Raw genomic sequence first — 27,144 nt, forward strand, 5'->3', positions numbered from 1 at the left:
TATTGCTGCAGTGACAGTAAGCAGAGGGTTTACGTTGTTCCTGAAAAAAAAAAAAAGTGTTGGGTAGAAGGATGTTTTCTCACCGGTGGACAAGGTAGGCTGTATCAAGTGGTGGGTCTGGTGTGCACCCAGTTGTAGCTGGGCTGAAACTATCATCTCCCTGATCTGTTAGTGTTACAGGTGGTAAAAATGGACAGCCACTCGTAGGCTGCAAAACAGCCCTGAGGAATGCTGTAAAGGTTATTGGGTTTGCTGATGTCCTGCTATCTCCCTTCTGTCCCATTCTTCTAGCCAGTACCTTTCATATATATTTCTGATTCTCCAGTGGAAGGACTCATCATACTTGTAAAACTTTAAATATAGAACATTTCCAGAGCACCGTGACATCGTGCTGGAGTGAGGTGAGAAAGGTAATTTTCTTTTTCTCTTGTCCCTTTCTTTTGTCTCTGAGACCTCCAATCATAACCAAAGGACCTGCAAAAAGCAAAAATGTGGAAGAATACACTTCACACTTCCTCGTGGGAGCTCTGGCTTTATTGCCTCTGTGCTGGTGAGGACCAGGACCTTTGTGGCATGCCTGTAAATGAAAGGGGCGTGCTTGTGCCAGGGGTAAGCAAGTGGAACATATGTGACCCTTTGGTGGGAATGTTCTGAGCTAGCCAAATCCTCGCCCTTTACTCCAAACTGCTTCCAACTATTCCAGCCCTGCACAAACATCTTCTCCCTCTTGTCTTTCCTTTTGCTTGTTCCAGCATCCCAAACTAGGGCCTTTGAGTTCTGCCCCTCCATCTAATCTGTGCTTCCCTGTCTAATGACATGCACTAATGTGTGCTAACAGATGTCTGAGTGAAAATTAGCTGTGGTGTCCAAATCAATTAGACTGGAGAGGCTATGCAGGAACAATTGCTCAATAGTCTGCGTGGGTTGTTTTTTCTTCCCCTTTCCCTTTCCTTTCTTTACAAGAGGTGAAATTTTGCAGCCAAGCCTTTGCCTGCCTCCCTGCCTTGCAAGCTCCACTTCCATGCAGTCTGCTACCTCTGTGCTTAATGGGTTCTGATCTGGTCTCCAGATGGAGCTGGCTCCACCAGCTGCAGGCAAAGAGCAGCTGCTCTCCGAAAGGAGAGGTACACGCTTCTCCAGAACCTCGCAGCATGGGTACAGCCGGCACGTCAGAGGCAGCTAAACGATCCTGGCGTTTTTCATGTGTTTGCCTGCTTTGCAGGAAAAGCAAATTAGTTTTACAGGATCAACCACTTGTGGAGCAGCATCTTGCAGAGAGCTCAAAACAGGCTGTGGCACACATAGGCGTGTTGGCTCAGAAGTGCTTGAAACCATAGATGGGATTCACCTGGTATGGGAAAGGTTCTTGGAGAGACTGGGAACAGAGGACATGAATCCTGACATGTAGTTCCCATACTTCTTTGGCAAGAGAAGATCTGCTGCTGAGGCACACTTTTTTTTAGTGTTATTGTGTGCTGTGATAGAAGTCTGTCTTTTCAAGGACCTTGCAGTAAAGCTCATGACAGGTTGTTACAGACGGCTCATATAAGTTTTGCCTTCATTTTTAATTAAACAGGTTTCTCATGTTGCTTGTCAAAGAAATGACGAGTCACAGGCCCAAAATAAGCAATGTTGTTTGCAAGGGAAATACTGAGGTACTCATAGAGATTGGTTTAGGGGTATGCAGGTCTTTCCCAGCATTCACTGTCCTGTCTGGACTATCTTCCTAGCAGCTATTGATGAATTGGTCTACCGTGGGTGCTGGCCACAGTTTTGAAGACCAGATCTAGCCGCAATGCACAGACCTGGCCAGGAAAGTCTAATTTCCATGAAACCTAAGTATTCTGGACATAAATTTGCAATTTCACAGAATTAACAAAAAGGGGGGGGGGGGGGAGGAAGAAAAATATTACATCTGGGAAAAGGAAAAAAAAAAAAAAAAAAAAAGAAAGACTCATTGCCAATGTGTATATTCTTGCCCTGCTCCAAAGGCTATGGGATATTCCATCTGCCGCTGTGTTCTCCTGAAGGCTAAACTGCATTTATGAGGATGCCCAGCAGTCTCTTTCTCTTTGCAAACTGAATTTACCTCATGCATGAAGCGGAAATGCATGACTTGCAGTCGCCTATAGAAATAACAGTGGACTCCAACTATTCGCTTTCAGAGATGGTATGTCTAAAAGCACATACCATCAAGAATAATCATATACCTAATGTCTTCACAAAGTCTTTCTGAACTCGTTTCTAGTTTCTACCACCTTTCCTTTAGCTGCACCTTCCTTTTTGAGAACTAATAGTCCTTAAGAGTCTACAGCAAAAGTTTTGGCACAGGTAATTCGTCATCTCAGCTGCTGATACCCCTCGAGTGGAATTTCTGTTTGCTCCTACCTCTCATTTTCAATACATTTCTTGTAAGATGGTGCTGCATGAGGTTGCCAGTCAGTGAACCACAGAAGCATTTACTTTAAGTGGGCAAGTACATCGACCAAAGGAAGTGCCTTCAAATAATTTGTGTGCTTTGTTGAACTGTAGCCTAGGTGCATTTGGTCTCGCTCAAGCCTTTTTCATTTCTCTGCAAGCTTGTGTCTGATTTCCTGCCTACTGTCACCTTTAACTCCATTTTGCTAGCACAGTTTCCTGGCTTCCTTCTCCTCCTTCCACAGTTAAGTGTCTGTGTTTCTCTAGTTGTTCTAGTCTGCTTTTCCAAACTGCGTCTTGTTTTGTTTTCCTCTCCCCATTCACATCTCAGTAAGCCTGTTTTGCTCTTGATCTTTTAAAGAGTCTGTCCTACAGCACTGTATCTGTCCTGTTGAACAGACCCCCTGCCTCTGCTCTCCCTCCTGCCTGGCTCACCCCAGCCCCATGCTGCGCCCACCTCTTGCCCCCTTCTGTGTGTGCAGCAATGGGCTGTGAACACACGCTAGCGTTGTGCTTGGTTCTGTCAGCTAGGCTTCCCAGTCACATTTATCAAAATTATCCCACAGTTCCTTGCAGAGTTGAATATTAATAGAGTTCATTTAAAACCAAGAATGTCGCTAATGCTTTTTTTTCATATGCACTAAATAGGAGGAAACAAGAATTACCCAAACAAGCACACATGCAGAAAGTGGAGCTGTTGGGAATAGTTAATAAGGCAAGTGAAATTATTGGTGGAGGGGATACAGAACAGAACCAGCAGGACCCATAAGTGCCAAGTGCCCCAGTTGCTTCCCCCAGACCTGGTGTCAGGGCTGGTAGAGTGCTCCTCTGGCACCAAGGTAGCATGTTTCTTCCTGTCCTATGGGCTGTGCTTCAAAGTTGGGGGAAACCTGGTGCTCCTCTTGCTTTAAAGGCTGAGGGACGAAAATTGGAGGTGAACTCAAGACGAGGATGAGAAGGGAAGCTGGAAGCTTAGTTAGGCAGGCTGCAAGAACAAAAAGATGCACCCATGCCATTCACCCCTTTCTCAGATGGTCTTTTTATTCGGAGCTTCTACCATGTTTTGCCATTCCCCACTCACACATCCATCCACAAAAGTGCTGAAATCCTCGTCCTTTTCTGGTTGTAAGTTCATATATGTTGGATCCTGTATCTTACTGATCATCATCCTAGCCCAACAGTCAGAACAGGCTCTTTCCAAATGCTCCACCTCAATTCACTTGCTCACATCAAAACTGAACCTCCAGTGGATTTGTAATAGAGAAAGTGCCCAGGATCATATGCTGTACAGGAAAAGACTTAACTTGCTGTCATGAGTTCCTGTGAGCAAGTACTATGCTACCATCAGGCTGAGATTTATGGCATTGTCTGGCTACCCACAGCAGAGGGCTGAATAGCAGGCAGCCATCAGCACCCTGTGGCTGGGAGAGGGAGAGGAAAAGAGGGAGAAAGAGCTGCACTTCACAGCAATACTGAGAATTGCCCATGCCAGTGAGAGTTCATCCAGCACTGCTTTTTGTCCCAACATCTCATATCACAGACCAGGCTGCTCTTCCTCATTATGGTTGGCCAAACTCAACTACAGCAGCCCCAGACACTTGAAGAAGCAGCGTAATTTCCTCTGGCTTCCAGGAGGCAGCTACTTCCCTCACGCCCTCCCAGCTCAGGAGGACATGTATTCTTGTGTCTTAGGAATATCCCCCAAGTTTGAGAAATATCTCAGCCCTTTGGTGTCCTTATCTTCTCCCAGGCAGCTGGTGTCAGGCACCCTGGATTTTTTTCTTACATTCCCTTGTTAAGGGATCAGCAATGGTCCACCACTTCATAAAGCATTTCCCTGCTGTTCCTTTGGTTTGTCTCCAAATGCAGCACCCGGGCACTTATTCAATATTGCGATACGCAGCAGTCAGGGAACTTAACTCTGTTCATGCTGCTTGGATAAGAGCAGAGTTTGACCTGCTGCCTTTTGGGAATGGCCAGATCACTGCGCTGGAGAGAAATCCTGTGATGCTCTGTGAATCCTTCATGCTGAGCTCTCTCCTCCTTTTTTTCCTTTCTGTCTTGACCTTTGCTGCTTGGCCAGCTGTCATGCTTAAAACAGCCCAAAGTGCTTTGTGGTTCTCACATGGGGATCTCCAGAGAGAGGCAACTTATGCCAGCTGCATTACCCAGGTTTTTCCTCATTCTGTTCTGCCTGGCCTGGGGAGCTATCCCTGGCTTGGGGAAGTGGAGGATCAGAAAGAACATCTCAAGTACATAAAAGCACAATGATCGGTACCTCTGTGCAGTTAAAAAAGCTGGTCCAGCCTTTCAGTGCTTTGTTTATAGTGGCTCTAGCAGTAATGAAGTCATAAAAAGCTGGTATAATTGGCATGAGTGCTGGCCAGTTTAGTCCTGGAAAAAAGTGTTCATTCCTAGGAAAGAGTAATATCACTTCTACTGTCTTCAGCCTTTGACATTCAGTGGTAGGAAAGGGAACAGGGACGATTCGGGCGGGGGGGGGGGGTGGAGAGACGGTGGGAGGGACGACAAACAAAAAACAACAACAACAACAATGAAAAAAACCCCACACAACAAAAAAAAAAAGAGAAGAGTCTTAGCAGCAGTGACAATAAAGTAAATCACTTAAATGGGAGCAATTGTGTTCTCTAGTCTTCCTGCCCATCAGCTGGTTTGATATCCAGTGTTTGTAAAGGGAAAGATATGATGATTTTGATGCTCCTCGTCTCAGGCTTTCCCAACACAAAACCCCTTGTGTCTCCTTCCAAGCCACCTTCATGTAAATCTCCAGCAACTCCATGGTTCCATCAGATTTATACCTCTACAGCTAAGACTTAGTGGCCTCCTGTGCCCCTGTTCCCTCTTCCCAGTTGAGATTAGTATTTCAGGGACATAAAGCTACAGCTTCTAGACTGTTTTTTGTATAATACTGTTTCCAGCCAGCTTTACTCTGTTTGGGATTCTGCTAGGATTTCCAGAGGCTGTTTTGGCCAAGTGGAACTTGGTCAATGGGGAGAGAAAGAAAACAAAACACAAGACCTTTCCTGCACAGTCGTTTCACAAGAGGACAAAATTTAATTGCAAAGTGAATTGGGGAGATCAGAGCAGCAGTGGCTGCAGGCAGTGAGGGGGAAGTTCACTGCTAATAAATGAAACGTCCCTGATCCAAGGAGAGAAAATAATCAGCACAGCTATAGGACAAACTTGGGACATGACACCAGGCAGCAGCACCTGTCAAATTAATAACGCCCCTTTAATTTTGTCCAGCTATCCTATTAAGCCTTTTTCCTGTAGCTGAGTGCTATGAGCATGCTGACTCAGGAAAATAGGGAAGGGAGCTGGGACAAAGGAAGGAGCTCAAAGAGGAGGTTCACATGCATGCAGAGAATTTTGAGAATCTCTTTATTAACTTGTTGTGTGCCAGGAGATGCTACAGGCATTCAGCCAGCCTTGGAGCAGGTGCTGAAGGCTGGGACAGAGCCCTCTGTCAACAAACTCTGCAGTCCTGCTGCCTTGAGGGAAAGTGCTCCCCAGCTACTGCTGCTGTATTTATGCTGTCAGAAATCTTAGGTAGTTGCACTGCTCCTTGGGATGTCAGGAATGCCAATTGCTCTTCTGGAAGTCAGTTGTGGACAGGGAATCTGTGCTTCCTTCTTCCCAGTTCCCCATGGCTGATGTGCTGTACTCCTTATGCAGGAGAGACCCCCCCATGCTCCCATTTGTTCTAGAGAGTAGTGCAGTGCTTCCAGTCCTCTACAAGCTCATGCGCAGTTGGTCTGTGCTTCTGGAGCAGTTCTAATGTTGGTGGAAGGCACTGTCCTCTAGAGTGAGATCTCCAAAGGCTCTGGTCCTGGTCCAGAGAGACATGAGAGCATTCCCTGAGATACTGAGGGCTGAGACAGCCTTCCCCCGTGGTCTATGCCTACCTAGGTGGAACAAGAACATGCACATAGCAGTGCGTGATTTTTCCTGCCTTTCTACCTAAACCTTATTCTCCATTTTGTTATCCAGTGTGATAAGGCTCAGAGCTCTGGCTTCAGATACCTGAGCAGGAGAAAGAAAGAACTGGAATTTTTTTCAAGCTGCGAATAATGCAGCAGTAGCCTTGAGCACACCTGGTCTGTGAGTGGGGGGCTGTGGGGGCAGAGATGGGAGGGCAGTGGTGGGAACAGACAGACAGACGCTGGGCACTGCAAGCGTAATTGCTGGCTTGCCTTTAGGTGAAAAGATTGCTGCTGCCATTCCCACTGGGGCCAATTTGCTGTTACTGCTCTTATCTCTGATGTTCATCAGGCTGCAGCTACAAACCTCCTTTGTCCAGGAAGTCATCTGAACCTCTCTCCTCCCTTCCTCCTACCCTCTGCTGTCTGTCGACAGAAAAGGGGACAATATACATTTGCCTGTCAGGACAAGGAGAGCTGTTCTGCTAAATTGGAAATCTAGCTTGAGAAGGAGAAGAAAATCTCAGCTACCAAAACTAGTGGTCCACTTACTGCATCTGGGTGCACTGTGGAGTGCCTGTGTGCCTGAAACCTGGCCTCTGGGGTTAGGTTCTGAATTTGTTATCGGATATTCTCTGTGTCTGTATGTTAAAACTCTCAGTTCATAGCATCACACTTTTCATGTGATAAAAGTACTTCTTCTCAAACTCTGTGACCCTGGGATCTAAGCCCAAAATTGAAAATATGAGGCCTCCTGACAAAAGCACTTACGTCCTTTGTGGTTTGTAGCAAGTCCCTTAAATTCTCTGGGCTCCATTGCTTCTCCTTTCTTCATCTCATCGACTTTAAAGAGGGAACTATTCAAACCTAGCTCAAATAATGTTATTTTAAGCATCCCGAACATAATTTTCTGAGGGGAAAAAATATATTTCAGGCTGAGTTGCCATGTTTTATTGAAGCTCAGTTGCAATTTTTTTTAGTGAGGATTTAATTTAATTTTGCCATTTTGCAATGAACACTATACAGAATTAAAGCCACACTTCTGCAAGTGAACTAATACTTTAGATTACTTATTTGGTTCTTGGATATCTAAAAAACAGATTTCTTTTTTAACTTAACATTTGGCATTTTTATGGTACAGACTAAACCACATAATTTCATTTCGCTTATTCCAATTAAAACTAGTGTACTGTCCACAGGCTCTAAGGTAAGGTTGTGAACAAAGCCTGAGAGATAGTCTCTGCCCTACAGAGTCTACAGTTAAAATGGACCTGATAAAAACAGAGTGGTACAAAAAAAGATTGCAACTCCCGGTGAGCTGAGGCACATGGAAGCTTGCCCAGAATAAGGGCAAATGAGTGGCAGGGCCTGGTTCTGAACTGCTGTAATCAGTAGAATATTCTATTTTTGATAATTCCTTGTCTTCTCTGTCCCTTGACACCCCGTTCATTCAGAATTTTTTAGCATACATAAGCATACATTTTTTAGCGTACATACATTTTCAGCTTCTTTTTGCCTAGTTAAGTTTTAAAGACCTTAAATTAAGGAGTTGGAGTAGGCACAGGTGGACCACAGGTGATGTAAAGAAGGGACAGGCAAAATTACTTATTACTTTTCATTCCTGATAAGTTGTTCCATTTGGATTGCTTATTCTGCTTTGTTTTCCCTTAATTTTTTTTTTTGAAAATACAAATACTAAATATAAGGGAACGCATCTGCCATAAGGGATAAGTTAGTCTTTCAAGTATTGTGGTCTTGGAATGCAAAATTGCAAGGATTCATGGCTATGAAACAGTTAACACTTTAAAACACAGTCCTATGACCTTCTGCATTTACAGCAAGGAGAGCAAATTCTGGCCAAGTTTTCAGGAGTGCAGGGGGACACTCCAGCACTGGGTTACTTGGGGATTAAAATATCAAGCTCTTCTCTGGCTAACAGCAAGTGGTATAGATCAGTCTCAGATGAAGGGTTAGCCATGTTGTGGAATACTGTGAAATGAGCCTTGATTTAGTCAGGTTTTCATGTTGCAGTGAGATGTTGTGCAGGAGCTGCTGTATCGTCCTCTTTTACATTCAGATTTAGCAAGCTAAGGAATGCCTCTCCTGCTGTTTTCCAAATCTTTTGGGTGCTGCAGCAGAATGATTTGTGGCATTGAATATGTATTGTTAGCAATGCTAAGAAGGACCATTCTTCCACCACATGGTATCTTTTGTCTAAAACTTTACTCCTCTACTTTGTCATTTGTCTTGGTCCTAGGGATACTTCTTCAGCATTACTTTTAAGACTACTGAATCCAGGAATTTCAGTGTTCTCCTTCCCCCTTCTTCACTGTGGTTAATTGTGCCTCAAATGAGGGAAACATTATACTTGAAGCATTATTAAATTTATATATTTTAACCATCTGTGAAAATAGATATGGGCCGATGTGCCATCCCCAGTACAGATGTAATCTAGATTGAGCCTTAGATGACATTTCCATCTAGTTAATAGGGTGCCTGGATGCTTTACCATTTATTCTTGTCTTGAGTTCAGACAACCCACAGTTTTACATTCTTCAGTGCTTTGAGAAATCTCACCCAAAGTTGAACACCCATTCTGTCTGAAAAGATGTGGGGGTCTCTTCAACCCCCATGATCTTCCCTTACCATGAGCTGATTTTGTTTTCTTCAGTAGAAATACTCAACATGTTCCATTATTTTCTTTCTGCCCCTACAACTAATCCCTCTGTACCCCTTTATGTTTATCTGCCCTGATGGATGTTTGCAGCTCCTCCCAGTTGAGCATCATCCACCACTTTCATTAGTAAGCTATTCTTAAGCCTCATTAATGAAGATGTTAAATGAAAACAGACATCACATGGATTCCTACAGCACCTCGCTTACACCTGCTTACAACTTTGCTCTTACATGCCCCTTGTCATTATCCCTTGTTTATGGTTCTTCAGGCAATTGCCAATCCGTGACAGTGCTCCTAACCCAAGACAGATTGAATTAAATTTGCTAGCGGGAGTTCATGAGGTACTGTATTAAACATTGCATCCTCTGAATTCCCTTCAACCATGAATTTTAAAACCAGCCTAAAAATAGTATCACAGGCCATGCATAGAACATAGTGGACCCTCACAAGTTACAGAGTTGGGGTTTGAGAATAGATAATAAATATTGTTAGCGTGATGAATCTGGAAGTGTGCCTTGGCTCAGATCTCATCATCTCCAGAACTGACATTGCTTGTGTCATAATGTCAGGCCTGAGACACCTGATTTGGAAGTTTCATCTGTTTTATAAGCCACACTGGTTTTCCTCTTTGAATTAATAATTTAATTGCTGATATATGTGCTTAGCACTTATTCTTGCTCCAGAAGTGGATTCCTATGTCCGTGCTACAGTGCAGGGTGAGAATTGCACCAGTGAGGTTCCCATTCTGATCTCCTTCAGGGAAAAATCTCATTTTGGTACTAATCTTTCCCTGGTGATCAATTATTTCATCATTACTATTTATTTATTTTCTATATATCCTACAATCTGCTGGCTCTCCAAGGGCATGACTTTAGAGGAGTCCCAAGGAGAACAGTTAACCTAAAGGGAGAGAAAAGGTAGTCAATATCCCCATGATCATTTCCTAAATGGTGCAAGCCAAAATGGAAGTGGTCAGGAAAATTCAAAAAGAAATTGTGAAAGTAGTGATCATAAAATGTGAGAGAAGTTCCTGTTGGAAGATCAGTTCTGTTAGCATCAAAGCATTTTGCAGGAGCATGGTGATGCAACATTTTTTTTTGGACAGATGAGTGTCACAACAAATCATTTTAACTTTCTAGTTTCATTTCACTAACGTCAAAATGTTTAACTGCAATGAGGCAAAAAGGTTTCATTTTGACTGTAGCATTACATTTAATTTTGTTTAGATTGGCATGTTAATTTTGATACCATATATTTATACCTAATGTTGCAAATTGTTATAAAACAGTAAGAGAGAACCCCTCTTTCCATGTTTTTGAAATACAGACTTCAAACATTTGCATAGTTAAATTTTATTCAGTGACAGTGACATTCTCTCACTGGGGCAAATGTTGTACCCCACAGTGGCAAGAGGCAGCCTTCAAATTTTTCTACAAGCACTGTTTTCCTCTGAGCTCTGTAGACTTCTGGAGTTCTGCAAGCCTTGTCACATTTAATTAGCAGCTGTTGAGTGAATTGATCAGTTAATTTCCATCTCACACTCAGATGCATTTAATCCATTAGCTGATGATTTGCAGAGATTTTTTTTCTCCTGAATGTTTCCTCACCTGTGTTTTATCGATAGTTAAATGAATTGGGTCACCATTACTCACTGCTTCTCCAAGCCCTTTTTATTTGTTTGCCTCCCTCCAGACCACATCGTATTTTAACAAACACTTGGCATCTAGTAATTTAGATGTCATAATGAATGTCCCCTATTGAACAGTCTTTTCAAATGAAATTCAGTCATTCTTCCTGTCTGTAGCCTCTAGCATGATCCCATCACCGCCTTACAATACTTTTATCTGTTTCTTGGCTAAACACAGATAAAGGAAGGCCACCTTTGAGGTGTCCTGGGCTCCTCAGCAGTTCAGGATAGCAAGTTGGTCATGGTTGGTTTTAAAAGGCTTTTTGAGGAAGAGAATTTTTCAGGCTAATACTGTTTCCTCTGCAAGGTCTCATGTCTACAAATTAGATTTTCTAAAAATAGGCCTAGAATACAGGCCTGGACTTTGCAAAAGCACAACCCTGGTCAAAGTGCTGGGTGGGTGGCAAGTCTGAAATTCTAGGTTGTTCCATTTGTATTGTTATAGTAATCAAAAGGCTCAAGTAAGGCCCAGGCTACTGGTATGTATGCACATGCACAGAGCTTGTCAATTCTTGGTCAAAAGAACTGGAAAACAGAAGGGGCGAGAGAGGGAGGAAAAAGGAGGGTAAAGAGGGTTGGAACAAGTGGCTCAGAACCACGCAATGGCAGAGTAAGAAGCTAGCCTTCCTTACCACCAACCCAGTGTCACACTGCTGAACCTCACAGCCACCTCCCTCAGCTGTGGTCCCAACTGTTCCCCTGGGCAAGTCACATTGCCTTCGATGTGCTTGGTGTTCCTTTCCTGTGACTGGGATCATGACACCAGCCCTCCTCATGAACTGTTAAGGTGTGACAGAGGAACCCGCATTCCCTAAGAAAGAGACTCTTTGGGCATGGTCCTGATGTCAGTGCTTTCTCTGCCTCGTGGGTTGGAGTGGAAATCATTTAGCAGGTGTACCTTCCATACACATGTACCTCCTCAGCTGGACAGAGAGGCTGTCTGAAGGATTTTTTCCTGCTTGCTTCCTGACTTGGCACTACCCAAAGCCCTGCTTAGCTAGCAAGGAACACAGCCCACTTACAGATGTGATCACTGCCACCAGGGCCAATGCCCAGGTGCCAGGACACTATTGGTGGTGTAAGTGCTGTCCTACTCTGAGAGCCTAGCATTCAGGGATTTACATGTGCATCTCAACGGCCTTCTGTTGTGGGAGGGACAGTGAGGCACTACAGATGGTCAGTGGGGTGCCTTCATGAGCAACGATGCCCATAATGGGTATGCTTGTGGTTAGAAGTGACTTCTTGTGGTGGGGCAGGATGTGTCTGGTAACCTTTCAAGGGGACAGGGACACTTAAGAGTACTGCAAGCCTCTACACATCAAAAGGTCCCCATGTGGCAAAAGGTCCCCATGTCTGCAGCTTCGTGTTTCTGCTCCTGTTGCTAAAGGGTCAACAATCAACTCAATATCCCTAACAGAAGAAGACTATGAATCATGAGACTTTTTCCTTTCTTCCCCTTAGTAAGTGAAAATCCATCAGATTGCCACAGTCTGTGACTCTCAGGAAGTATATGGACTTCAGGAAAACCAAACCTATTGTTATCAGTTATATTCGCTATACGGTGCATGTACCTTCCCCTGGAAGTTGCAAGGTGCCCTCGGAACAAGCCACCAGTTTAGATCATTTAAACTAAGTTACACAAACACAAAGATCACAACTCCTGGAAGAGAAATGTCCACTTTACTTGAATGAGGGACATACTCGTAATTTCCCAGTAGGCCAAGCACTGCTTCCACTGTGCAAACGGTGAAGCAGATTAAAGCTGCCCTCAAATTTAATACAGCGCCACAGCCCGAGGGCACTACAACTGATCTGATTTGGGAACCAGTCAGATCAGAATGGAGCTTGGCTCAGTGAGATCCCTGTTCTCATTTGATATTGAATTGAAGGTAGCCAGCAGAGCTACACCACAGAGCTCAGGGGACCCCGGTCAGGACAGCTGTGTCATGGCTGCCTGGCAGTTCACAAAACACCAGCCAAAGGAGAGCTCTCCAAGAAGCTGGGAGTTTCAGGAGCAATTGCAATATGTGTATATGTGCACATATCAGTATGTATCTATCAATACATATGTACACATTCTAAGTATATTTATGTCTTGTATGTATGCACATACACAGACATCCACATAAGATAGTTTTATGCCATATAATTTCTATGCATGGACTTGTCAGATGTTATCATGTGTATACATACTTCTACCCAAACTCTCCAAATACCCTGAACAGTTGTAAATCTTCAGTGTTTCACTCAAGCTGAAAAGACTGGCTTCTCCACTTGTGTAGCTGAGTCAGAATTTCTCCCTGATCAAAGGAATCTAGGTTTTTTTCCTTTGTCCTTCCTTCCTGCCCCTCTGTCCAAGCTCGGGGCATCAGTGGAGCACGCAGCAGCAGAGGCCATGGGAGGAATGAATCTCGAAGCAGGTGGTGTCCTTTTCTTTCTTGGTGCAATGCCTGGCGGTTGGTTGAGATCAGCTCATTGCAGGGAAGGGTCAGTGAACATGTCTTGTCACATAAATGTAAACATCTTTGGATGGCTACAAATGAGGTCACAGAGGGTCGGAGGTTGCTTTGGAAATCAGCTTCTGTGACTCGTAGTCCCTGTGGCAGATACGAGAATTTTTGTTGGGAGCTGACCATCTTCTGGGAGCACAGGGGTTGCAGAAGCTCCTATGTGGGAAAAGATGAGTTGGAGGAAAGAAGGGAAGGGAGTAAAGAGGCAGACACATTTCTCAAACAATTGGGGCAGATTACGAAGTTGTAAAAGTAGGGGGAGAAAAAGTATATTGGGTGAGGGCACCATACCATTGGTTTTCCCATTTCAACAGACTTCACTGGAGTTCTGGGGGATTGCAGGAGCTTGTGAACTCCTCTTCTAAGACATGCAGGATCTTTAAAAAGTTAGTGACAGTCTCCTTAGCTGTGCAGGAAAGCATCTTGGAGCAGTGCCTCCCTGGTGCTGTCAGTCAAAGCTGCTTGCATCTCAGTGCCATGCTTCCACCTCAGTCAGCAGAGGATTTTGTCTCCCTCCTAGCTTTCCAGCACATCACCCCTTGTGGTAGTTTGGGCTAGGCCTTCCTTGGTGACCAGTTTGTAGCCAAGGAAGGATCCAGATTTACCCAGTATTCCCTACGATTTTTACGTAAGCCAGACTGTAAGAAGAAAGGAGGGCAGGCCTTCGCTCTCTTTCCTTCCGGCGGCTTGGAGGTGCAGGTTCCCTGCTGTTGAGTCTGCCGTGTTGGGGAGCGAGGCCTGGTAAGGCCTTGTCGACCTTGGGAGGCGGAGGTTGCCGGCGATCGTTCCAGAGCGACTCTCGGTTGTCCCAAGGAGAGTAGTGAGATATTTCTTTGCTAACTCTTTTAGTTGCTAGATATTGGGCTACTAATCAGGATACATATATATATATATATATTTTATTTTGGTTTTGTTCCTTTTCCCTTCCTCCTTCCCTTTCCCTTGTGAAATTGTATATATATTTCAATTGTATATAACTGTAACATAAGTGTAAATATTTTTATATATATATTGCTATAGCTGTCTCTCTCGTTTCAGTTTTTTCTTGGTTGTTTTTCTCCCTCTTCTCCCTGAGGTTTGGCGGGGGGGTGGGGGGGGGGGCACAGACTTCTTGTGGTAAGGTTTGGAGACTTGGCAGGGAGCCAGCTTCAAACCATATCACCCCTCTATGCCAGAGCTGTGCTTTCCATTTGTACTTTCCTTCACGTTCCCTCAGTGCTGCAATGCTGACTGTGCTCTACATCCTTTGTCTCCCCTCACAACAGGGGTATCTGGCTGCTTGATCTCAATATCTTCCCTCAATTCCTCAAGGGATGTCCCAAGGCATGTAGTACTATGCAAAGGCATGTGTCTGCCGTGTTTCCCTTGAACCCCAGCAAGTCTCTCCCCCGTTTTTCTCTTTCTTGAACCAGGTCTCTGTCTATATCTTTGCTTTCTGCAGTGTGACTGGGTGGACAGCCTGAATCCAAAATGAGCTTCCCTGCCCAGCATGATGGGGAAGTACCTCTCCTTCCCCATTGTCACTACTTTCTTCCTGAGGTAACTAATAAATTGCTCTGAGTCTTTAAATGGGCTGTTATTTCTTCCTTCCATCAGCACTCTCTCACTCTTGACTCGCAGTGCAGCTTCAGCTTCAATGAATTTATTGGCATGACAAGGTACACAGGTGATGCCAAAGTTGACAACTTAATTCATCAAGTGCTACTGTCTTTTTTTCATTTGCACTCTGCTGTCGCTCTTTTCCTCTTTCTTCTTCCTTAGCTCTCCTTTCTGTCTGTCTTTCTGTCTTTGTCTTTCAGTCTGTCTGTTTGTCTCTCCCTCTCTCCCTCCTTCTCCCTCTAATAGCCTCCCCAGGTGATAGTTAGCTATCTCACACTCCAGACAGTCTGTCTCTCTTGACGAACGGAGCCATCAATCAGAGGGCTCACCAGAGAGGGAAAGGAATTGGTCTTTGCAGCATGTTGGTTGTTTTCTTGCCTTTGCAGCGTGCATGGAGGCAAGGGCTGAGGGCAGCAGTTTTCAAAACGGCTTAGAGAGGCCACATTGGCTCAAAGGTTGGTTTGGGACTCCAGAAGAACGAGGTGTTGTGTTAGAGGGACAGAGGAAAGGAGTAAAGCCTATCAACCCCAAATGTGTACAGGCAGGTAGAAATATCATTTAAGAAGAAATCCAACATCTTGACAAAATCCCCCTAGAGGATAAAGTCTCTATTAAACAGAGTGGCAAATGATCTCTCCTTCTCACCCCCCCAGTCCCATAATCCTTTGTTGGCATGGCAATTGCCAAAGTGTATAAAGAAAGAGACAGATCCCTCAGGTATCTGTCAGCACTAGATACAATCTACCCAGGACAGTGTGTGTGTGGCATTTAATCCTCCATACATCAAGCGTATGCCCAGGATATAGTGTCACACTGTATTTGCGCTGCATCCCTTGTGCCTATTTGTCACAAGTGTCTGAGCCCAATCCACTGGCAGGTTGATCCATAGTGTGATGCCATCTCAGCTATATCTCTGCTTTTCCTCAGGCTTTGGCAGAGTTTTCATCATTGTGTTCTGATGCAAAGTTTCTTTATATTTTTTATCACTCTTTGTACTTTAAGAAAATCATTTTTTGCAGACTCCAGTATATCGTGACCATCAGAATGGAAAGTGTATGAGTGTATCCTTATCATTCATCAGTAGCCCTAACTATATTGATTACATTTCTATTCCTCTTCAGTTTGCACAATATTTTTTGAGTCCAGCTTTTTACACTGGGTTTATGAATCACAAGGCTGATTCTCTCCTTCTCTGCATTCCCTTTCATGTAAAAGAGTATATTCTCTTTAGTTTATACCACCAGTAAAGGATCAGGCCTGTTTCCTGTGCCCATGAATAGGTCTGCCTTGGATTTGTCCTTTTTGCTGTGCCAAGGAACTTTGCAGCATGTTAATTCCTCATAAGGAACAGTCTGAGGCTTTGCAGATATTCTTCCCTTACTTCTCCTACTTGCCTGTTGGAGCTGTTGATGGTAAGGCACCGTACCTCTTGTGACACCAGTCAGGTGTCAGTCTCAGGGGGATGCCACATATCTTGCACACAGTAGTTCCCTAAGAGTGACAGTGGGAACTGAGCCTTAGAAAGGTGGAGCACAAGTGTGTAGCAGAACAGCTGCTTTAACATGAAGTACCTGAGTGATTCCTTCAGTTTTTGGTAATGTTGCTTACCCTGCTAGCTGTGCTATTCCAAGTGCACAGATGTGGATGTGCTGCTACAGCAGAGACATGGCTTACGTTTTCCATTGGACTTTATTCCCTATTTTTTTTTCCCTATTTTTATTCCCTATTGTGGTGGAAGTATTTGCAGTTTTTTGTTAGTGTTCTTTGTTGACAATCAGAGGAGGTATCTCATTCCTAATCTCCAGCTAGTCGCATTGGATTTCTGGGGTGGTGAGCATTTGCTTGCAGAACCTTAGACGAAAGTTGTCTGTAAAGTTGTTGTCCCACTCAACATAAAGGTGCTGGAAACCCTTCTGGATGTAACCTCATTGTCCTGAACGGACAATGTCTACCGTGTTCTTCTTGGTTTGTTACTTGTGATTCTGAAACTTACAAAATTTTGCTGCTTCTTTCTTGTAGGCACCTGCATTTATAGCTAACCCTGGGCATCTGACAGTCTGCCTCCTCCCAGCCTCTCAGAATAATTTGGGTGGGTAATCCAGCTCAGCTCTGGTGGAAATTGAGTACTTGAGGCTCTTGATCCTGCATTTCTCTTCAATCCTAGAATTTAATGTGCATTAGGAGGGTCACTGCCAGCAGGTCAAGGGAGGTGATCCTGCCCCTCTACTCAGCCCTAGTGAGGACAGGAGTGCTGTGTCCGGTTCTGGGTTTCTCAGGACAAGAGAGACATGGAGCTCCTGTACCAGGCCCAGCGAAGGGCAACAAAGATGATTAAAGAGACTGTAGCATCTCTCTTAGGAGGAACAGCTGAGAGAGCTGGGTCTGTTCAGTCTCAAGGAGAGACAACTGAAGGGACCTCATTAATGTATACAAGTACATGAAGGGAGGATACCAAGAGGATGGAGCCAGGCTCTACTTGGTGGTGCCAAGCAATAGGACAAGAGGCAACGGGCAGAAGCTGATAAACAGGAAGTTCCATCTGAGTATAAGGAAGAACTTCTTTGTTGTGCAGTTGACCCTGCACTGGAACAGACTGCCCAGAAAGGTTGTGGAGTCTCCCTCACTAGAGCTATTCAGGAACTGTCTGGATGCAATCCTGTGTAGTGTACTCTAGGATGATACTTGAGCAGGGAGGTTGGACCAGATGACCCACTGTGGTCTGTTTCAACGTGACCCATTCTCTGATTCTCCCTCTGTGACTCTCCCTCAGTTTGCTAACACTAAGAAACCAGCAAAAAAACTGTCAGTTTTGAAGAGGGCAGACTTGAACCCCCCTGGGGGAAGAAGACAGTGTTTTTGTGTGTCTTGGTAAAGCTGCAGGCCACATGGAATGAGCCTCATGCCTGGCAGTCTGGGAGAGATTCTCCTTTAATTGAAATGGCATCAATTCAGCGTAATGTGTTTACAGAGCAAAGCTCTTGGAATTCATCCTTTTCCCCCTTTGAGGTTGTCTGCATGTATACAGCACATCTTTACCACAGAGCAAAGCTTGGAAAGGGAAACAGTGGGAAACTTCCAAGACATCAAGGTGCTGCTGCACGTGGCTGAACCAAAACAGAGCACTCTCTTTTGGCAGGGAACTCTCTCCAACAGCAGAAATTCTCTTCCTCAGGAAACCTTGGCTTTCCGTTGGTTTGTGGGAAGGAAATCACCACAATCACATCTCAGCTTTAGCCTGCTGCTTACTTTTTTCAAAGATACCTTTACTTCAGGAGTATTTTATTTGTTTTTTTCTCTTTTCTGCTTGATCAGACTTGTGTAGATGAGAATTTCCAACAAGAGGCATTCTTTGCCTTGAACTCTTTGGCTTTCCCTTTTGAGATGATGATAACACCCTGGCGTTTAGAAAGTAGGCTGCTGCAGCTATCACCAAGCTAACAAGTGGAGGTCTCACAGCTAGCATTTCATAACTGTGTGTGGTGGGGAAGGCCAACATCTGTGGATCCAGCAATAGTGACAAAGCAGGAATGTGCTGAGCAGCCCAAGCGGAAAAAATGTGAAGGTGCACTTTCAGTCTCTTTCACACTCAAAATTTGTGTATTCTTAACAGGTATCTGTCCTGGGCCAAAAGTTGGAAATTTACAGATGAAGGACAGTGTAAAGTACTTTACTATCTTCTCCAAATCTGTGCACTTAACAGAAGAATAAATTTTATCTGAAGCATGAAGGATGGGATGCCATCTAGAGGGAACAAGCTTGAGAAGTGAGCCTATGGGAATCTCCTGTGATTTAACAAGACCAAGTGCAAGGTGCTGCACCTGGGTCAGGGCAACCCTCAGTATCAATAGAGGCTGGGGAAGGAACAGATCGAGAGCAGTCCTGCCGAGAAGGACTGTGGGGTGCTAGTAGGTGAGAGGCTGGACACAACTCAGCAATGTGTGCTCACAGCCCAGAAAGCCAAACGTGTCCAGGGCTGCTTCAAGAGCAGTGTGGCCAGCAGATGGAAAGAGGTGATTCTGCCCCTCCACTCTGGTGAGACCCCACCTGGAGTGCTGCATCCAGCTCTGGGGTCCTCAGCACAGACAGGACATAGACCTGTTGGAGCGACTCCAGAAGAGGGCCACCAAGGTGATTAAAGGGGTGGAGCACCTCTCCTATGAGGAAAAGCTAAGAGAATTGGTATTGTTCAGCCTGGCGAAGAGAAGGCTTCGAGGTGACCTAATTTTGGCCTTCCAGTACCTGAAGGGATCCTCCAAGAAAGATGGAGAGAGACTATTTACAGAAGTGTGTAGTGACAGGACAAGGAGGAATGGCTTCAAACTAAAAAGGGTAGGTGTAGATTAGATATTAGAAGGAAATTCTTCACTATGAGGGGGGTGAGGCACTGGAACAAGTTGCTCAGAGAAGTTGTGGCTGCTCCATCCCTGGAAGTGTTCAAGGCCAGGTTGGATGGAGCTCTGAGCAACCTGGTCTAGTGAAAGGTGTCCCTGCCCATGGCAGGGGAGTTGGAACTAGATGATTTAAGATCCCTTCCAACCCAAGACATTTTATGATTTTATGTAAAGGTCCTAGTATGGGTATATTATCCTTGTTCTTTATACTTTTGACTGGAAGCAAACTCAGTATTTCTAAAGTGCTATGCTAGCTTTCTGCTCCCGCAGAAGCCTGAAAGCAATCCTTAAAGGTGGTTACAGCAAGCTCTCCCATTCCATTTTGCTCGTTTCAATGTGTAAGGAAGGAAAGCCTGCTAATAAAAGATATTTTACATGTACCACATGCATTTTATTTGAGTGAGAGGCCTGTCACTAAGAAGCTGTCTCAGTTGAAACTGAGCCGGATCCTTGGGTATGTGGTATGCACAAGACACTTAGGAGAGTTTGCCACCCTATGGTTTATCAAAGAGGCTGTGGGATAAACCATGGGTAGCCAAAGGAATCTGAGAACAGCATTTGGAGAGAGATGCTTTTTCTTTTCAGCCTGTATGTGGATGCCTGTCAGGTGGCTCGTGAAAGCTGTTCTGTTGGTTGTACTGTCTGTCCCTAATGAGCTGAACATGAGCACCAGCATAAGATCTGAAAACAAACAAACAAAAAACCAAACATTTTGGCTCTGTTTCTCCAGCATGTAAAGCTATGATGGACAACCTCATCTTCATCCAGACTGGAGTGTTAGCTGATATTAACTTCCCTGCTTGCCTAATCAGGAAAATCTCAGTCATCTTCCTAAACCTTCTCTGAACCTGTACCTCTTGACCTGGAATTGCATAGGCTTTTCTCTGTTCTTTTTTCTCATACATGGCCTGTGCTCCCTAGTCTACTTCCCAAAAAAAGAGTTAACAGGCAGAAGCCAAGGACAGCTGGGACTCAGTTAAAAACCCATAATCTTACTTTTTTTCTCTCAACTGGCTTATAAAGCATCCCTGTTATGGCTGCAGCATTTCCTTGAAGCCATCACCCATTCTGGCTCTATTAGAATTTCTCGAAAGGCCATTAACATCAGAGGAGGAGCTCCCTGGGCTCTGAATCAAGCCCTAGAAAGGCTGCATATTAGGACTCAGCTGCATACCATATACATCCAACATACTTAATGCTTCTGTGGAAAAGTTCTTCTTAAAAAATTCTCAGAGATGTCTTTGGAGGACCTGCACACTAAGGACAACTTTTCTCACAGAATTTCTCTTCCAGAATGGCTGATTATATATGCAGAAGAAAAGATTTTGTATTGTTACAGTCCCGTAAGTAAATACTTCCCAGATTTAAACAGAACAGTTTAGGGGAATATATAAATACACTTGAAACAAAGACCAAAAGCTGTGTACATCTATAGTCCTTTAAAGTGTTTGGGATTAGGTGGCATTCCAAGGGTAATCCCTGGGGATTAGCATGGCAAGCATTTCTGTTGTTGTTTACATGTCCTGTGAGGAAGGCTGTGTTTTCACAGCAGGCTTCTTTAGGAGAGTTAGTTTTACAAGAAACACAAACAGCAGATAAGTGTCATAAATTTACCATGTTAATATAAAAGAAAAAGAAGTTTTGTAGCGAAGAACCTCATATCCAGATGTGCAAATCTGGTGATAAGGGGACTACATAACTGAGAACCTGCTCTCCTGGGCTGCATCAGGATCCACAAATGTGGGTTCTGTAATCTTGTACTTGGTGAGGGAACACCAAAAAGCCAAGTGTATGTGGAATGCTATCAGCATTGGGCCAAGGCTGGTGTAAAATATCCAAGTTCAAAAATACTGGACTTGAGTGTCAGGGTCTTTTTCAGCCAGATAAGGGAAATGCAAGAGTTCTTAAAATCTTTTGGGGCCATTTTTGTACAAAAGGAGTTCTCTCTCTTTGGGCTAAGAACAAAGGAAGATCCATCATCCTTGACAGGGGATGCCTTGCAGCCAATCAGAATAAAAGAAAAGCCCCTTTTTAGAGAAACGAAACCTTTTTAGGTAAAAATGAATATATTAAACTTATCTGAAAAAGGGTGGGATTTTGTAAAACTATAAAATGAATGAGATGTAAAGCCAATGGGTCTTTTCTCCCCGAGAACTCTGTGGGGGAAGGACCTGGCGCGCCAAATAAATTCTTTTTTGTTTCTTTGTTCCCTGAGTTTATGCTGTCTTTCTAAAATTAAAAGAGGGGTTTTTCCCACACTGGGGTTCAAGCTTGAAGCTGCAGCTGCTTTAGAATGAAAGCCTGGCATCCAAGTTTAAAGTAGAGGTACTGGGCTAGGAGCAGAAGTGAGAATGCTTTTAATCTTGTCCCACATTGTCACCTTGAGTGCACCTTCAGTGCACTGAGAAACAAGGTTGGATTGAGACTTAAGCTACTCTTTTCTATCTATTTCTCCCTCAGTCATGAAGGTAAATAATTTCTCTTCTGAAAATTTCATGGAGAGAAATTTTAAAAAAGTAGAGTCATGGGAATGACTGTAAGCAATTGAGCTCAGTTCTGTGCTGACTTTTCCAACAGCTCAGGAATGGAACAGTCCAACAGGTTTGCACTCTGTGCTGCTCTCTGCTAAGAAAAAGTGTTCTGGTAGTGCTTCCCATGCAATGTTATGCAGAAAAGTAGTCCAGACACTTAACTATATATTGGATGCAACACAGCTGTCCTTTGGACAAAATGTTTTGGCTTGTAAACTCTTCCTCTCCGGTGTGGTGAGCTCTGACGTGCTACCCAGCTCAGCAAAGGGGGATTGCTTTCCACAAGGCTTTGATTTACAGCATCCCGTCTGCTTCTCTGCTCCCAGTCAGTGCAATATGTGCAGTCCCCATCTGGATTTTAAATAATTTCCTGCCTGGCGTCTCAGTGGGTGAGGCTCAACTGCGCAGTCGGGGAAGCTCATCAAGATGCAAGGCCCAAGGCAGCAGTCCCTGTGACTCCTTCTGCCCGGCCTCTCTTGGCATCAGCAGTGGTGCTCGATGGAGATCAGCCACGATGCTGTAGAGTGGTGAGGGAGCACACTGTGGTTTGGGAACTGCAGATCTCTTTAAGTGGTTTCTGTGCTCTGGCTGTGATAGACTCTTTCCTAAGGGCCACGTGACAAGGCACTCCCTTTCAGACAATAAAAAGAAGCACTTTTTACACCTTGTAAAAACACTGTAGTGTGTTTGGGGTGGGTTTTTGTTCCCAGGGGATTAAAGAACAAAAGCAAGCCTTCATCATTTGCCTCTACTTCACAGAAGCGTTAATGCCGCGAGGCATTGGCAGGGTGAAACCAAGCCTAGAAAAGCGGAAGGTCAGAAGGCTGTTTCGGAGTCCACTCTAATGAAGTTCAACAACTTCACTCTCTGCCCTCTCGCCCTGGTGACAGCTTCATCTCCCTCTGGCTGAGACTGCAGCGTGAATCAGACCGTAAAAAACACATCTTGGGTCTCATGTCGCGTTTCTTCTGCAAAATGCTTTCAGAAACATTAGCATGCCGCATCCCAAAGGGTGTCTGGATTTTACTTTGCAGTCATCAGCTTGCTCCCTTTGCGGACTTTAGCTTCAACAAGCTGTTTCTTGTTACATCCGTAAAGAGCTGTGATTAGCCTGCTGTACACATAAGAGGGAAATTAAACCATTTAGTTGTGTTTAGCAGCTCAGCCCCGTCTTCAGGTCCTCTCTTCCCCACTAAACGCTGTAACTAAACAATGACTAATGAGGCCAATTTGCTGTCAATTAATTGCCCCAGGAAAGGACCCCTAATTGTGGTGAGCAAGGTGGCTGCTCCAGAGCATTCAAGGGGCATGTGATGGGCAGCGTCCCCCCTACCTCTGCCTTGGGGCTTATTAGCGTCTTTGCATTTGTTGCAAAGTGCTGTTAATTGGGAGCTGGGGACAAGGAAATGAGAACTCTCGAGGCTAATTGATAGGCACCTGCGGAGGGCTTTAGCGGCTGCAAAGTTCCTTTGACTTTGGAGTGAAGTCCTGATGTTTTCTTTTTTTGCTCTGAGAGCCAGGGGCTCCTGTGTATTACTGGATGTGAGTCTTAATTTTCTCCAACAGATGGGGGTCCTACTTGCCAATAGCGAGGAAGGAAATAGGCTGGAGGAAGCAAGTAATGAGGATATATGGAAGGGATTGCAGAGACTTTTTCCGTTTGTATCCAAGGTGCCCTTCTTGGGACAACAGAGCACTTAAATGAAGCTTATGGGCTTTTTTAGGAAATTTCAATACTGTTTGCATCTGTGTCTTGGAGGTATTAAATAGCTTTTGCTGTATCATAAGTCTGTTGAGTGGGAATAAGAATGTATTTTTTAAACGTATTTTGTGACTTACTGACAAAATACTTGGCTGTTAAGCAGTCTTGTAATTTCAGATGGGGGAGTAAATGCCCCACTGTAGAAGGCTGCACTTAAGGGTCTTATGCCAAGTTCTGTTTGCCCATAGGGAACAGTCGGAATATCTGACTGTTAATTTCTTGTGTGCGCATTACAGGGCTCGAGCTGTCTTCCAACTAGATCTCCTCTGTTTCCATTTTTTATTCTACCATACCTGATTTGAGTTCCTCATCCTGTGCTTCCTGCCCTTGTCTCTCAAACCAGTCCTCCTCCTGTACTAAGATCTTGCGTGTAGCATCATGAAAGTGGAGTGCCATCAGTGCAGGAGCCAGAAACTGCTGCCAGGGGCCTTTAAGTACCCCTTGCATATAAGTACCTCTTGTGCAAAGCAGTGGTTCCTATTCAACCCACTTTGTGCCTGTGCTGTGCTTAAATGTTTTGATCAAAATACAAGTATTTGAACTCTTTGGGAGCTGCGGCATGACCAGTTCCAGTGTAAACTAAATTAGGAAAAGGGGTGTAGCACTACTCCTTGCCTCCTTCCATAGCCTTGAATCATAATGCTGATCCAGCCTGCCCCACACCTTCCCAGGTAAATATCTCAGGAGGAGTTTTGAGCTGTGAAGGGCTTTGGTCATAAAAGGCAAGGATAACAACAGCAGATGTTTGCGTATTCTCTTGTTTGTGGTTTCCTTGCTGCCTCCCGTATGCAGCCCCTGGTCTGTAATAACTGCTATAGCGGGTGTTTTTGTGGAAACAAATCACTTGCTTTCATCTGGAGAGCAACAGTGATTGTGCTGGGGAAGCATGCTCTATTTTTCATGTCTCAGTCTTTCTTATTATTTAAATTAATGTGAGTTGCAGTTGTCAGGAAGTGAAGGATTGACGGCAATTAACTAGAACAGGCTCGGTGCAAGCTGTTTCTGCAGAAGCCTGTCCTACCTAGCTCCCTCACTGCATCTTGCTTGGGACTTGAATTCCCACACTGGTTCTCACCTTGCACCCCTCCTGCCCTGCAGCCTTCCCAGCCCAGAGCACCCTACAGTATCTCTGCCCTTGTGTCACTCCTGCCTTGCAGCTTTCCTGCTCTTCCAGTCCAAGCTTCTTACGGCAAACGACCACTTGTTACTTTGGGGCTTGTTATTTACTGTCAGTGACTTGGAAGATGAGATGCTGACCTGGCATTAGCTTTATCCTATAGATGTGAAATGTAGAAGAAACAAACACGTGAGTTTCAAGCCCTTTTCTCAGCATTCATTTCCTTCTTGTCAGAATCAGTCCCTGGTGTGGGTGGAGCATTCTGTCTCTCTCGGGATGAAGCAGTGCTTGCTTTCATGTCTGTCTCTGCTCTCCTCGTCATCCAGGGGGATCCTAAGCACAGTGTAATGGATACCCCATATTATATTTACACAGAAAGGGAGGAAAAAATCTGGCAATTTCATCTTTTTCAGCAGTACCAGAGACCCTGGCATTCATTTCCCATGGTCTTTGGAGCCAGAGGGGTCCAGCGGCAGTCTGGTCTGTCCTGGAGGAAAAAGCCAGAATATAAAAATGCCTGGAAGCACTGTTTAGCTGTAGTACTTGTCCTGTTGTGGGCCTGCAGCCAGTGGTTTTGCCTCTGCTAATGGTTCAGAGAGGCCAGACACAGAAGAGTGTTGCAGTTGAGGGTCAACAGGAGATGGCTGGGCAAAAGGAGGCTCTGATGCCCAGAAGATCCTGGCCCCAGGAGATTTCATTCTCAGCAATCCTTCTTCCAGCAGTCTAGAACCTGTGAAAACATAACAGAACCCACACATGGGAAAAAAATAATAAGGTCAAAGCCTCTCATTTAAGGCTGTCCTAAAAAGGTGTGTGCAAAGTAATGACAAGTGCCAAGGAGGCAATACTAACTGTTGCTGGTGCTGACAGTTTTGGCATTTTAACATGCTGGCTTGACACCCTGAAAATTAAAAGTCTCTGACTTTTTATCTGAGTGAAATTATTGTCCACTGGTTTTGGATTCTAAGCAGATGAAGCCAAACCAGGTTTTAAATTTACAGGGAAATTATTTCTTGCCCTATTCCCCCTTCTCTCAGCCTTTCCATGCCCTCTGACCAAGGTGTCAGCTGAAAGGAACCAGCCATTATATTCCTAACAGAATTTCATCCTTGGATGCCCTTTTCTCCCTTGTCTGAAAAAGTGGCAAGCAAGATATGACCATCTGGACACATGCTCCTCCCCTTGGGCATTTGGTAGGCATGGTCAGATCTGTATTTGCTGAGTTTACTTGATCCTGCATGAACTAAAATGTCTTGATGGCTTTGGGAAGTGGCAGGTTACACATGTCCTAACTGCAGCTCTGCTGCTGCCCTGTGGTGGCTTTTGCTGCTCTCTCCTCAACCTTGGCTGGCATTGCACCATTCTGCTAGGACTTCACACTGGCTTACAGCTCCATCTGGTAATGCTGATTGAGCTTAGTCCTTCTTGGTTTGCTGCACAGCCTTTTTTTCCTCATGCAAATCTTAACCCTTTGAGGTTATGATAATATTCCCAAACTGTGGTCTAACCACTGGTTTTACTCCTGGGTTCTGCTTACCTGTGTTTGCCAGTGACCCATGTGTCCCTATTGTGCTGACCCTCAACTGATTCCTCACTGCCCTCTGCACTGTCGCTTCTCCACAGGTTATGGCAATCCTTCCTCAGCATGCCTGGCTTAAATCCTTCCTTGCCAGGATCAGTGAAAGTGTCAGCAAGTACATGCCTGCCTCACTTCTTTTCAATAGGTCCTCTTTTTCCAAGGGAGTCCCATGGTCATAGATGCTAAAGTGTTTTCCATGGCTCCGAGGCCTACAGAGAGGGACTAGTGAGCTGTGGGTTGTAAACAATATTCCTATGAATCCAGCAACACAGCTGGAAGTAGTGAGTTGCTCTCTTCAGGCTTCATTTCCTTTTCCCCACCTAGCTTATAGGCTTTGCCTCAAAAGGACCATCAGGCACTCCTGCCAGGGAGGGGGAAGGGGAGGCTGTTGTCTGTTTACTTTGTGGTAAGCAAAGCAGAAAATGATGTTGTTTCATTCCTCGCTACACACAAATTTGGAAGCTGAAAATATATTTAAAAAAAAATTAGAAGATTCCTTTTTAGTCAAACTCCCTCACTACCTCTGGAGTTTGAAGCATGGAAGCAAGACATGGACATGAGAGAGGAGAGACTGCAACAGCTGACATACTCCACACCTGGATGTGTTCAGGTCCCGGCATGGTCACTCTGGTCCTGTGACACAAACTCACTAGCTTGGAAGGTCTTTAAGGATCCTGAATGCCCAAGCAATGGCTGGTCTAGTGAATTTTAGAGACCCTACTGTGCTTTTGGTGCTGTGCTGTGTGAGGTACAGTCATCCAGAAGCTACCTACTGCAGGTAGCCCATGGGGCATCTCTACTGGCTGAAAGATGTCACAGAAACCTTCCTGCTGTTGCCATTGTAGAAATTCCCATTAGCTATGGCGCACATCCTTGCTTCTCATGCCATTGCACAGTCTCTACAGGAAGAAGCTTATTGACTCTCTAGTTCA

The 27,144-nt window shown here is 44.7% G+C and overlaps 1 protein-coding gene across 9 annotated transcripts in view; it reads left to right on the forward strand.

Moving 5' to 3' along the window:
* LSAMP (limbic system associated membrane protein) overlaps nt 1-27,144 on the forward strand; it is a 1,004,346-nt gene that overhangs the window by 862,317 nt on the left and 114,885 nt on the right. The gene's annotated exons all lie outside the window — the stretch shown is intronic.

The sequence above is a fragment of the Chiroxiphia lanceolata genome, chromosome 2 (genome assembly GCF_009829145.1).
Source record: "Chiroxiphia lanceolata isolate bChiLan1 chromosome 2, bChiLan1.pri, whole genome shotgun sequence".
NCBI lineage: Eukaryota > Metazoa > Chordata > Aves > Passeriformes > Pipridae > Chiroxiphia > Chiroxiphia lanceolata.